Raw genomic sequence first — 14483 nt, 5'->3', positions numbered from 1 at the left:
TTTATGGAGGAGATGGTATGATGGGATAACATGGTTTTGGTAATTAAATATTCATGGTAAATAGGCCCAATGGCCTGTGATGGGTTTTTAGATGGGGTAAGATCCAAGTTACCCGGGAAAGAATTTTCTGTAGTATCTGGCTGATTAATCTTGCCCATATGCTCAGGGTTTAGCTGATCGCCATATTTGGGGTCGGGAAGGAATTTTCCTCCAGGGCAGATTGGAAGGCCCTGGAGGTTTTTCGCCTTCCTCTGTAGCATGGGGCACGGGTCACTTGCTGGAGGATTCTCTGCTCCTTGAGGTCTTCAAACTACAATTTGAGGACTTCAATAGCACAGATATAGGTGTGAGGTCTTTTTTAGGAGTGGTGGGTGAAATTCTGTGGCCTGCATTGTGCAGGAGGTCGGACTAGATGATCATAATGGTCCCTTCTGACCTAAATATCTATCTATGGTTATGAAGGTGCCTATTTCTACTCACCATACCTGCTTCCTTTGAGCCCATTTCTTCTCTGGTATACTGTCTATCTCCTGCAATCCCCATAAATCTATAAGATTGCACAGGGCTGAACGTAGCCCTTTATCTCTTTTAATCATAGTCTTCTTTTAGGGCACTGACAAAACAGAAAAGCAAACTGAATTCTAGCCTTCCTCATGCAGCAGCAACACAATTGCCTGCTAAATTCCAAATATTGACTCTCTATTAATTGCAATGCTGTAAGAAGCAGAACACAGCTTGACTTTCAGAACCCACTAAGAATTCACAGTGCTGGTAGTTAGGGAAACCATCACTTGACTTGAAACTGAGCACATGGGTTACAGAGGTCGTTGAGAGAGACTAAATATGGAACCTCAACCTTTCACAGTCACGTTTCTGACTATAGCATCATTTTAAGATTCCTAAGCCTAAACTCAACTTTGTTTCTCTATCTTTTAGCCACAGGACTGTAGTGTTCTGTCATTTTGTCCAATTGCCTATAACAGTGCTCCAAGTTAAAACAGGACAATAACTGCTTTTTGTCTTGAGAATTTGAAAATGCTCTCTAAATGTTTTGAATGTTACTGTGATTGGTGTAATGCTATGAAGTGTATCTCAACACTTCTTTGCCCTAGGATGTCCTTGGAAACAAAATATTTAATTTCATTAGGAAGGTGAAAGCCTTCTCATTGATATACAGAGAGAGAGAAAAAAACCACACACACACCCTAGGGAGGGATACAGGCCAGAGGCACGTGTAGCAATGTAGTTTAGAAGGGAGTTGTAGAAAACTGGCTGGTCAAAGACAAAGCAGAGCGGGTACACGCTAGTTGCTGAATCCTTAGCAAGGGCTTTGCTCTGTGATGATTATTAGATTGAAATGATAATCGCTTCTTTAGAGCCCCTACCATATCAGTGTAAGTCAATCAGAAACTTTCCTGCACTATAATAAACGCTCACTACATGACAGCTGATGCAATTGATTCTTATTTTCAACTGTTGTCGTGTCAGAATATGTCTAGGAGAGAAATGTTACTATGCAAAGGTTCCTCCACTGAGATCAGTGGAGATGACAAAATGTAATTAAGGGATTGATTCTTCTCCCACTGAAATTAATGCTAAAACTCCCATTCTCATTGTTGGGAACTGGATGGGGCCTTCTGTGTGATTAACCACTGCCTCTAAGCAGTAGCTATCTTTTAAATGTTATTATCTTTGCTATATCAAAAAGCAAACATTGAAATATCAGGAGAAACCAATTTATAGTAAGGGCTCCTCAGCACATACCAAATTTGGACCAAAATCCTGCAAATACTCACACCTGTAACTTTATGCACCTGAGTACTCCCACTGAATTCAGGTGTGTCAAGTTACTTGCATGTGTGAGTGAGAACAGAATGGGGGTTTAACCACTTCAGCAAAACAAAGGTTAATATTTACAGACATGTTAATTTCCAGCATCCCCAAAAAACCTCCTCTCCTCATAAAATAAAGTCTGATTCACCCAATAAATGTTCTGCTTTCCTCAAAAAAACACAGCTAAGATATATTTTGTGTGGAAATTTTATAAAAAGGGGAAAAAAACAAAACCAAAACCAAATCATCTTCTAGGCTGAGATTTTGTATGCCAGAACTCTGTCCAGGGGAAAATTTTGTCATGAAATATTATACCACTAAACTGGAATGGGCATTGATGCCTATATCCAGATTTTGCAATCAGCCTTATCTTTATAACAGACCAAGTCCAAACCCAGGGAAACTGAATACACTGAACTTTGGGATGTTTAAAATCCAGATCTGAATTTTTCAGCTTTAGTCCATCTCTAGTTTTGGGTTAGATTTGCAATCATTGAACACTAATGGAGACACAGAATTTGTCACTAGCATGTGCAGAAGGGATCTGGGGTCATTACTGCAAAGCTTCAGTCCACTCTGCCACAGAATAAACAAGCCATGGAGACAAACGTCTGGATAATATTTATCCAAAACTTATGCTTGCATGTACTGCACAGCAGTCACCATTCCCAAGTGAACATTTACCAGCAGTTTTGAATAGGAAATCACCATAATTCTGCAGATATTGCTGCATGACAACTGGTTGTTGGTGAGAGCTAGTTGATAAGGGCTAGTTTTAATTTAAGTCCGCCCTAGAGAGATTAATATGATTTTATTTTTAATTCTGACAGATTTCTGGTCCTGTTCATATTTTAATTTAAAAAAGATTTTCTACAGCTGAAATGCAACAATGTACTAATTATTCCTTATGTCTCTGCCTGTTGGTTTGCTGAGAGAAGTATATATTCAGTTTATTTAACACAGTTCCTGTCTGAAGTGTTAAAATTCTTACACCTACAACTGGTACTATCCTATAATTCAAGGATAACTGGCGAGATGCCCCATTCTGAGGCAACAGTAGCTCCTGGTTCTACAAACTCTGAGGGTAAAGGCTGAATAATCCCTGATTTTTCAGGCCCTGTTTCACCAGCCCATCCCACTTCAGCAAAGTACTGAAGCATGCACTTAACTTTAGGCATGTGTTTATGTCCCATCCGCTGGGAGCTGGCAGATGCTGAAATGTTTTGCTGAAGATTCTGGCCTGGCACTCAGAATATCTGGGTTCAATTGCTGTCTTCTCCAAAATCTTCCTTTGTGACCCAGGGGTGATAATTTAGGATGAAATCCTGGTCACATTAATGGCAAAACTCCCATTGACTTTGACTTCACTGAAGCCAGGATTTCACTCTTCACCTCAGAAGGACTAGTGAACTGGGAGAAGAGGAAGGAAATTTTACTTGGGTGTTAATAATTGTTTTAAAGTGGGAGAAATTGGTATGACAAACTGATGGAAGTTGCAGACTGGTAGGGGAGGGGAGGAACTAATTCAGGCAGTTATGAGATGTCATTTTCTCATTCTTCAGTTTGATACTTTGAAGAATAGTCTGTCAATTGCCCTTAGTTTTGATTGTCCTCCTAATCATTCAGTATTTATCACATGCCAAACTTCTCTTTGGCTTATGCAGCCAAAAAAATCTACATTAACAAGACACTAGTTGTTTGGTTTCTTTTTTTTTTTTTGGATAGTGCTTATAATGGGAAGAAAAAGGCAGAGGATTTCCTGCAATGCTGCAGCACAGATCTGAGCTGGTGAGCTGAACGTAGGGCTCCTCTGTGATAAGCACTGCACAACAAGGTTGATTAGACCACTTAATTAACTGCTCTTTTACTTGTCATCTTGTACTTCCTTTCAGCTTTCTGTTTCATCTCTCAATCTGTACATTATTGTTTTCTCATTCAAGAAAGCAAGTAAGAAACTTTTCTGACTTTTCAGCACAAACACTGGGTCTTGGCTTCTACTGGAAAACAAGCCCCAGAGTTCTGCTCTAATGAGTTCCTATGCGCTATGAGCACAGATTAATTCTTGGGGCCACATTCTGATACTCTTATAGTAAGAAAGAATACATTCAATCCAGTGGGATTACTCATGAAATAAGAATAAGGGTATCAAAATCTGGGTCTTAGGGTATACCTGTATAATGTCCTGGCTGAGTCATCAACAGCGTGGCTCAAACCTGAGACTTCTGGATGTAAACATGAGCATCTACTCATTGAGCTAAAAGACACTGTTAGTGCAAAAACTGTACCAGCTCATAAACCTCTACATTATCCAGCCACTGGAAAGGGACAGAGTCACTTTTTGTACTAACACAGAGTGATAGGGCCATCCTGCCTAGAGTGCCCTCCTTTGGCAGGTCATGGCACAATGGGTGAGCTGCCTCAGTTTCCCTCCTTCAGAGTCTTCATTAGCTTCACTTCAAGGCTTTCTTGACTCAATAATACCCTCTTTGGTAGCTGGTTTATTATTTTTAAAAAGTATTGCAAAATAGTCCATAACAAAAGTCCCAAATATATAGTCCACTTCTTACCAAAGTGCAAGCAGTCATTAAAACTCAAGACATCTCGTCCCTTGATGCCCCACATACCTGTACCTTCAAGCACAACTGTGCTGTCTGCCAGTCCACTTCAGTCCCTGGGCAGCCGCCCCACCCCTTCCAGTTGAAGTGCAACCTTACTCTTCCCAGCAGAAACCCACACAGCCTCTCTGCTGGGAGCATGAGGAGAATAAGGCAAGTGTCCCTCATTCTCCTTGGCCCTCTCAAAACTCTCCAGTCCTGAAGATGTCAGTAGGTTAGCTCCTCCACTACACCCACCTTTAGCCCTCTCCAGCTTGTTGCTCTGGATCTCTGGCTTAGAGCCAGCAGGCAGCTACCTCTGCTGCTCTCTGGCCTTCAGCCTTCTCCCAGAAGCCACCTTCTGCTCCCTTTCAGGATTGCTCCAGTCCCCTTGTCTCAGGCAACTCTCATCCACCCTTCCTGATCAAACTAGTCTGCTCTGACTCTCTGGGCCCCCTTTCCCCACCCACCCCCAAGCTCGCTCTCTCCCTGGGCCTTTATAGCCCCTAGATGCTGTCCCTTCCTCTTAACTAGACAAATGGGAGCACCTGTTCTGGCATAGGGGCACTGGACGTACTTCATTTACTGGGACCAGCCACCTTGTGGCATATAGGTTACATGTTCCCCTGTCTGGGAAAGCTGATCCTGAGTTTCTCAGGTTCACAGCAACTCAAATCCCCTTATGAGTCACTGTGTGCTCCTGTAGATGGATCGTTGGCAGTAGGGGTCAAGTTCAGGAGCTCTGGATCTATAAGTTCTGTCCTTTACTACCTGAGCCAAAAGACCCAGCTCTGTTATCTCAAAGGGTTTACAGACTCAGACCTCCATAGTCCAGACACTAGAGAGGGACAGAGCCACACAGTGTAAATTGTAGGTTATATGGTAGAACCTCAGAGTTACAAACACTTGGGGATGGAGGTTGTTTGTAACTCTGAACAAAATGTTATGCTTGTTCTTTCAAAAGTTGACAGATGAACGTTGACTTAATACAGCTTTGAAACTTTACTATGCAGAAGAAAAATTCTGCTTTTCCTTTATTTTTTTAGTAGCTTATGTTTAACACAGTTCTGTACTGTATTTTTTTTTTTTAGTCTCTGCTGCTGCCTGATTGCATATTTCTGGTTCCAAATGCTGTTGACCAGTCAGTTCATACTCTGGTGTTTGTAACTCTGAGGTTCTACTATACCTGTAAATAATAGGCTTTCAGATCCTACACCAAATATATGACCTTGGTTATGTTCCTACTGAAGTGAGAATGGAATGTGTGTATCTGAGGGTGAAGACTAAGGAATACTAGAAGGGAGCATACATTTAATCATAACATCCCTATGTCTAATAGACTAAAAAGGAAATGACTGATTCTAATACACTAAGCAGATATTTCATTGTTGATCATTCATAAATAGAACAGTGTTTCTTTGAAAGGAATTTATAATCCTACAGGCAGTTAAGCCTCCAGGGCAGATTGGCAGAGGCCCTGGTGGTTTTTCGCCTTCCTCTGCAGCGTGGGTCACGGGTCACTTGCTGGAGGATTCTCTGCACCTTGAAGTCTTTAAACCACGATTTGAGGAATACAATAGCTCAGACATATGTTAGGGGTTTGTTACAGGAGTGGATGGGTGAGATTCTATGGCCTGTGTTGTGCAGGAGGTCAGACTAGACAATCATAATGGTCCCTTCTGACCTTAAAGTCTATGAGTCTAAAGAAAAGGCATGACTCTTGTTCTTTTTTGATGCTGATACTAGAAAGTGTATCCAATATTCAGATATCACTAAAAAAAGTTATATTAGGTGAAGAAAACCACTGAATTAATTAGCAGGTTGACTTCAGTTACAAATTACTTCTAAACTACTGCTTTACACTTCAAAGCAATCTTTTATTCTTAGCCACTGGCACCGAAGGCCTTGATGCTGCATTTGTGTTTGTGTGGGCAGATTGCTGCACTCATGCAGAAGCCCCATTGATTTCATTGAAACCCATTGTGGCTGCCATGGTCCATCTATATGGATCTGATTGTAGGATCTGTGCCTACATTAGAAATCTACAGGATAGATTGATTTTTAATTGATGCAGTACAAAATACTAGTGCTTACAGCAATAGGCCCATTAAGACTCTTGAAATTCACTTCACTGGGAGAGTGCTTATACAGCTGAGGGAAGAATAGTGGTAGCAGCTAAACAACCTAAATCTAAAAGCCCACAAATAAAGTGCATATTACCGGCCAACAACAATGTATTTTCCTGTGACATTTAAACCCCAAACAAAATGTAATTTCTTGGTTGTGAAAGTCACTACTCACCTCATAATGCCCAAATAAACAGACTTTGTATGGGGAATTCAGTGGACTTTGGGGGAGATTACATTCACGAGTCTTCTCACCTGCAGGCAGGGTAGCTAGCACACAGCACAGTGGCCATTCTAGCTTATATAGACTGCAATAGCCACAGTCTTGCTCATCCAAGATTCCTAGCCACAGCTACCCCCCTCCCCACAGTTTCCTCTGTACATTGCTGTTCTGAGGCACCATGAAACTCTCCTGCTGCAGTGCACTGCGGGTGTGGAGGTGGCTTGCATGGCTCTATCTCTCTCTCTCTCTCTCACACACCTCCTCTACCATGAGGTTCAGTGCAGAGGGCTTTGTGTTTCAGAGACTTTCACCCTTTTTGCACAGCTGATTGGACTCTAACTGAAAGTTTTTTCTGGATTACAAGAAAATAGTTACCGATAGCTCATTGTTCAACTCCTCATCTCAGCTGTTCTTTCCACCAGTTGCAATATAATTGGATTTCAATTATCAATAGCATTCTAGTATTACATACAGCCCAGAATTTCTAGAAACACAGCTCCAGACTTCTTCATTCTAGAAGAAGAAGAAGAGTTATCTTCTCTCCTTGGATTTAATTGATACCGGGATTAGTATTTCTTCTTGAAGAACCCCTGATCTGTTTTAAAACGATCAACATTTAAATATTGATGCTTAATGTTAGAATCAGGAATTTCATTTTTTTCAGACTATTGGACTGATTTACCCTCTCATTCATATATATTGCAAATACACAAATTTCAAAATGAACCTTATGTGCTAATTCAGTGCTAGTCTTTCTTAATTTGCCAATGTTTTTTCCCAGGTAAACACTTCCATCATTCAGCAGAGACACTTTAAATTACAATGAAAATAAAAGAAACAATATAATAAAGTTCAAATGTGTGTTCTCTACATGCTTAAACAATAATGTTACTTTAGAAGCAGTTTACTTATATGTGGAAGGAGCTAAACATTTACTATATTCCTTTTATAAAGTATGTTTACAAAATTTCAAATACATGGAGAAAAATGATTGCACATGTGGAAATGCTAAACATCTAAAAAATGATAGTGAAGACCCAATGACTGTCCCACAAACCTCCTGAATTCCTTAATTTATTTAAAGTAAGGACCTTAAATAAAGCTTCCCTTTCTGAAGCATTTATATAAGCCTCTAGTGGGGACATGTTATGACAATGCATGTGGTATTCTATTTCTCTTATGTAATTTTGGAGAGTGAACATGTCTTACCTTCAAAATGTTTTGTTTCGTAAAGTGAATATAAAACACACTAAAATAATAATGTAACAAAATACACTTGACTACCAATTAAATATTTACTGGAGTAAAAGTATATGTGTCTTTGTAAGTTTATGTTGATTTCACTGAAAATATACTCACAGAAATTATGCAAGAATTCTTCTTCTGATTAAAAGGTAGAATTTTGGGCTTTGCTATTAATATATTTATTTCAATGATCTTTCTTTTCTTCTTATATTGCTTTATATGTGGTAAAATTAGTTTGTCAGACTGCCATGTTAGAATGTTGGCTTGTGTAATAAAATTAAGAATCTAAAATCTTCTAAGTGATCTTTTTAGATGTACTCTAAATACCTTTCTTTTTAAAATGCTTTTCATGTTTTTGCCTGAAGATGAAACAATATTTGTAGGATTGTCAGAATTCAATTTATATTTTTTAATAATTTCAGTGGATAATATCGGTGTTTATTTTAAAGCATTTTTGATTGCTTTCAATTTAAATTTTCACAGTTGCACAAAAGTATAAGTTATGTATTTTTAATTTTTAATCCATTTTAAATTTTTCATAATTGCAGGAAATTATGGGAGGTCAGACAGTGGGGAAAGGGGTACAGACAATAATTATTTAATGACAGTAGACATGGAGTTTCAAAAAGATACAAAGCTTTGTAACTGTTAAAACACAAATTGTCAACATCAAATCAAAATATACAAAGTAAATATCCTTAAATCAAACTCTAATAAGTTCTCAAGCAGTATTTTTCTTATTTTGCCTATCTGTAAATTTTTATTATTACTTATTGATATATTGGTTTGTGTATACAGTGAAATTGATGTTTAACAACGGGAAAAAATGGTCAGTTTTCATAATGGAGAGAGGTAAATAGTGGTGTCCCCCAGAGGTCTGTAGTGGGACCAGTCCTATTCAATGTATTCATAAATTATATGGAAAACTGTAAACAGTGAGGTTGCAAAATTTGCAGATGATACAGAACTACTCAAGATAGTTAAGTCCAAAGCAGACTGTGAAGAGTTACAAAGGGATCTCACAGAACTGGGTGACTGGGCAACAAAATGGCAGGTGAAATTCAATGTTGATAAATGCAAAGTAAAATCACATTGGAAAACATAATCCCAACTATACATATTAAAAGGATGGGGTCTAGAAAGAGATTTTGGAGTCATTGTGGATAGGTCTCTGAAAACATCCTCTCAGTGTGCAGTGGCAGTCAAAAAACTAACAGAATGTTGGGAATTATTAGGAAAGGGATAGATAATAAGACAGAAAATATCATACTGCCTCTATATAAATCCATGGTATGCCCACATCTTGAATACGGCATGCAGATCTGGTCACCCCATCTCAAAAAAGATATATTGGAATTGGAAAAGAAAAGGGCAACAAAAATGATTAGGGGTATGGAACAGCTTCTGTATGAGGAAAGATTAATAAAACTGAGACTCTTCTGCTTGGAAAAGAGACGACTAAGGGGGGATATGCTAGAGAGCTATAAAATCATGACTGGTGTGGAGAAAGAAATAAGGAAGTGTTATTTACTCCTTCTCATAACACAGCCACCAAATGAAAGTAACAGGCAGCAGGTTTAAAACAAACCAAAGGAAGCATTTCTTACACAACACACAGTCAGCCTGTGGCACTCTTTGGCAGAGGATGTTGTGAAGACCAAAACTATAACAGGGTTCAAAAAAGAACTAGATAAGTTCATGGAGGATAAGTCCAACAGCCAGGATAGGCAGGGATGCAAAACCAAGCTCTGAAGCATTCCTAGCCTCTGTTTGCCAGAAGCTGGGAATGGGCAACAGGAGACTGATCACTTGATGACTACCTGTTCTGTTCATTCCTTCTGAAGCACCTGGCATTCGCTGCTGTCGGGAGAGAGGATAATGGGCTAGAGGCACCATTGATCTGACCCAGTATGGCCATTCTTATGTTCTTAACATTTACTGATAAAAAATCTAATCCTTCCAAGAATATTTGCAGCTGTTCTATCTTTCTTTAATTTACATGCTCTCTATCATGTATTGGAGTTGCAAATACTCAGTCCCTTCCAGATTTAGGTCACTTGCTTGCTCCACCTGTCAAGAACTGGTGTTTTGGCAACTTTAAATCAGACAGTTGAAGAGATTATATCTAGACTTACAGGCTGTGATCCTTCATAAACAACCGCATTGGTGCACCCTTGGCACAGAGTCCCACTGACTTCAGTAGGGTTCCATAGGGACATATACCCATATGTATGCCCATCCCTTCAGTTGTCTTTGCAAGAACAGGGCAAGATTATAATCAGTTTGAAACAGGTAATTTATTGCAAAGTGAGCTGTGTGAATGAACTGCTTAATTACATAGATAAAGTATGCCCTCAAGAGTGGAGGTATCTGGATGCTGAATCTGTAATTCTACATATAAAACTATAATATCTACAGTTTATTGCCTCACAGGACTATGGAAAGATTAAACAAATCTTGTTTGCCTAATGGAAAAAAGAACACATGGACACAGTGAACAGCACAAAGGTGATTAATCCAAGTATATTGTCCCTGAATGAAGAGTATTCATTTTGCTGTATTTTTTTCTAGAGTATATTTCTTAATGCTAAGTAATAATTATCTATATATACTAGTAGTTCCGTAAGCTTTTTATTAACATGTCTAGAACTGTGCAAATAATATACAACTGACTAGTATATTTGAAGAAGATACCCGGGTTGCTGTTGGTGAACTGTCAATAAGCATAATGAATAATTGACTTTTATTTATTACTTGAAATTATTTGCCAGCTACTGATAATAATTATTGATCAGGAGCTGATTTGCAAGCACTTCATTGTAACTATTTGATATTCAAAATTCAAGCTGTGTCATTGGTCATGTATATCACATGGTATGCTTTGGCTCCCTTATTGGTTGTTGTAGCTCTGAGAAATAATTTCCCAAAATGAATGTTTATGGAAGTAAATTTAAAATTCACTTTTCTGCGAATTCTCCCTCAATGTTCACTTAAAATATGCTGTTTCTGTGACTGTTCCTTCCAGTAAACTTACTAGCACTGCCAGAACATTCCTAGGAGGCGACTGCAAAAGGGTCATTGGACCTCAGCGGAGGCAAATTCATTTAAGACGTTTGAATTAGTATTTGCAGGATTTTTACAGTATTCGCTCATCTGGAACCTTCAGGCTTCTTTAGGTGTTTTTTAGCACTGGACAAAGGACTTGTGCAACTTCTAAAAAACATCGCTTTAGTATTGTCTTTGCAAAACTACAATGATCAGAGACCAGCAAAATGTTAATAGGCAGTTTATCTGCACTTTGCTATTTTAGCTTGAAAACAATCACAGGTGGAGTTTAGGGAATCATTTACTTTTGTGTTCGTCTGTTTCTAACAATCCACGGGCCTGATCCAAAGGCACTGAAGTCAGTGATAGTCTTTGCACTGACCGGGGTCAGAGTCCAATTGCCTTCTTCCCATCTTTAGGGGTAAGGAAAGAAAGTTTTGTCGTGCTCAATGTAATTTTATTTCAGCCTCTTTTCAGGAGCCAGTGCACCGACTGACCTCTCTCTCTCGCTCGCTCGCTCTCTCTCTCTGATTAGCTGAGTTCCACATTTATTTCCGAGCAGTCATTGAGACAGTGATTAGCATTAAAACTGTCTCTCTTCCACTTATCTCGCTTACTAGACCCAGCACAGAGGCCTGTATTTATAGCCCTGACCTAGGTGCTGAAACAGCTTCTCGGCTGCTGTTCTGGGTCCTGAAAAGTTGGAGAGAGAAACCAACGCGCATGAAGTGACTGACTGACTGATTTGCAAGCATAGACACCATTTAAACCAGGAAAGTCTCTCTTAGCTGCCGGACCCGTGACCTTTTCTAGCTACTGAAACAGTTTCAGTTCAGCTGTGCTCTCGACTCCCAAGAGCTACTCTGATGCACCTCTAGGAGTGAAATGGATGATTTCCAGGCTGTGCAATCCCAGGTAATGCTACGAATAACAACAGGTGTCTCCCAGTTTTCCCTGAACATGGAAATCTGTTTGTTAACAGAGCGATCGAGGGATCGCCACAGCGGACCTCTCTAGGGCAGACATATGGAGCTAGTCTTCACTCAAGCGTCGTGTCCCCGCTCCCCACCTCTGAAACGTGTTTCCTGGTACCAGGGTCTCTAATCCCGGGCCGCTGATCTTGTGGCTGTGTTTTCAGCGGCAGCAAATGGCATGCAAGCTCGGAGCTTTGCCGACAGTCCCAGCGAGTGTAGTTGCGAGCCAGCTGTGGCAGGCATGACAGGCATCTGCAGTATTTCCCCCCTGAGCCCAGGAAAGTTTTGTCCCGCAATTTCTGCGAGACTGGAGCCGATTTCCCCGCTCCCTCCAGGTCGCCATGGTGATACCCTGCTCCCTCTCCCCCGGATCAAGACGAAACGGGCATCGCTGCGTTAGCAGAGCCCGGCTCGCAGCTGTTCCTCGTCTGCAGCCAGCTCCCCCTGCGGCTCCGCGCTCACCGCCCGGCCGGCAGACTCCGGAAGGCAACAGTACCCCTGCCTACGTCACAATGCCACTCGGACTTTCTCCCCAGGCCGCCATCGCCCCGGCCCCGCGCTTCCGCGGGTTGCTGCGGCGGGGTGCCGCTACCCCACGGCACAGCCCGGGCAGCGAGAGACGCGCCTTTGCACCCAGCCAGCGGGCTGGGAACGTGGAGCTCCGTGGCCCTTGCCGCGAGACAACGGATTCGATCGTCCCCGACACGCTCAGCTCAGCTCAGCTCTGTAGCCCCGAGCCATCCCGGGCACATCTAGCGAAGGAAAGTACGAGCAAACGTGGAACTCAGTGCCACGCACAAGTCGCCTCTTCCCTGAGCAGCGATCTGGCTGAAATGGCACCAGCTTCCAGGGATCTCCACGCTGCATGGCGTTTACTGCTTAATTATCACACCACACCTCGGGCTGTATCTCACCAAAACCCCTACTGGGGGGGGGGGGGGGTGTCTCTCTCCGGAAAGCAGAAGCCCGAGCTTCACATGACTAGGATACTTGATTTCCTTAACTGCCAAAAAAAAACAAAAAAACACCAAAACCAAAACCAAAAAAACCCCCCAAAACCATTGCATGCAACGTCTGACAGTTGGCGCCCCCAGCTTTAGAAAGAGAGGAGGACCCGATCTTTAAAACCACAATTTGCTGGATCTTTCTGAATCCAGTGTTTTTTCCCGTCCCTGCGAGTTTCCAGTTGCTAATGAAAGGCATATGAAATTGATCTCCCTTCTGTTATGTAACTGCCTTCTCCCCGGTCTTTCTGTACTTGGGGGTGACATTTCTCCCAGAGTAGGGAGTTCAGGGACAAAAGAAAAAGGCAAGAATTGGATTTCTTGTGGGAATGGACAACAGCTGGTTTCCCATTAGCAACTCCACCGTCTTACCTGTTTGGGGCACGTTGTTTTCATTCGATCATGATTTTCTTTGTGGAATGGAGCAGGATGTTGCTGGCTGATGGTTCACTCAATGATGGGTTAAACAATAAGATGATGATGCTCAGTTTTACCTCGACCCTAAGCTGCTCTCTCGCGCCTCCATCCTCCCCTCTGCTCGCCCACCTCTTGATCCAGCTTGGCTTTCCCACATACACAGCCAGGTGCAGTATTCAAGTCCAATACGCTGTGTTGCTAGGACAGAGTTAAATGAGACCTGGAGGAGATCAGACAGCAGGGGGTGGGGAGGGGGTGGGTGGGGAAGACCCGGGCGGAATAAAAAAGCACAGGCAGAGAGAAAAGTGTTGGACAACGCAGGGAAACGTCATGAAATCCGCAGATTCAATGAATTCTACTCAATTTCAGGCGAGTGGCTGCTGTGCTCTCCAGTCAGAAGCTGTAACAAACAAGGCAGAGGAAATGAAACTGTGCACAGTGCCATCTGCTGGAGCAATGCTGCAGCACAAAGCAGGCGGGAGTAGGGGCGTGGGTGGGTTTTACCGGTTGCTTGCTTTGTTTCTTTCTTTCTTTCCTACCTTCTGACAGAGCAGGGAGACTAATGGAAAGTTTACGATTTGTATAGAGCTTTGCAAAGCCAGCCTGGTCGCTTTCCTGCAGTATTTCTCATTGGGAGAGAAGGAAACTAGTGTTCACCCTGGACATGGACAGGGAGGACTGGCCTGGGATTCTTTTTATTTGCAGCTGAACTTGAGAAGGGCTGAGGTGGTGGTGGGAGGGGGAGAGATCATTTTGATTGCTTTACTTTGGCCTAAGGAAATGGAAATATACAAAATAGGAAAAGGGAAGGAAGAAGGAGGAAATAGCATTAATCAGCCTTTCAGGCTTGCGAATGAGCCCCAGGGAGCTAAGAGGGACCCCCTTGACTCTCAACAAGGTTAGGAGCAGAGTGGCAGTGGCAGAAGTGGGGCAGGGATGAGACCCAGCAGTGGCATCATTAGGCTTTCAACACGATTGTCATCAGAATCTGGTTTCCCCAGTTCTGACTGGCATTTCCCCCT

General features: G+C 41.8%; 1 protein-coding gene across 7 annotated transcripts in view; it reads right to left on the bottom strand.

Moving 5' to 3' along the window:
• Positions 1 to 13872, bottom strand: part of KCNJ6 (potassium inwardly rectifying channel subfamily J member 6) — a 237211-nt gene extending 223339 nt beyond the window's left edge. For all 7 annotated transcript variants that reach the window (XR_012160918.1, XR_012160919.1, XR_012160924.1 and 4 more), the window contains exon 1: positions 13417 to 13872. The gene's annotated coding sequence lies outside the window, so the exon portion shown is untranslated. The remainder of the gene's footprint in view (positions 1 to 13416) is intronic.
• Between the last annotated feature and the right edge of the window lie 611 nt (positions 13873 to 14483).

The sequence above is a fragment of the Lepidochelys kempii genome, chromosome 1 (assembly GCF_965140265.1).
Source record: "Lepidochelys kempii isolate rLepKem1 chromosome 1, rLepKem1.hap2, whole genome shotgun sequence".
Classification (NCBI taxonomy): domain Eukaryota; kingdom Metazoa; phylum Chordata; order Testudines; family Cheloniidae; genus Lepidochelys; species Lepidochelys kempii.
The sequence above is the reverse complement of the archived record's forward strand: the minus strand, read 5'-3'. Positions and strand labels throughout refer to the sequence as shown.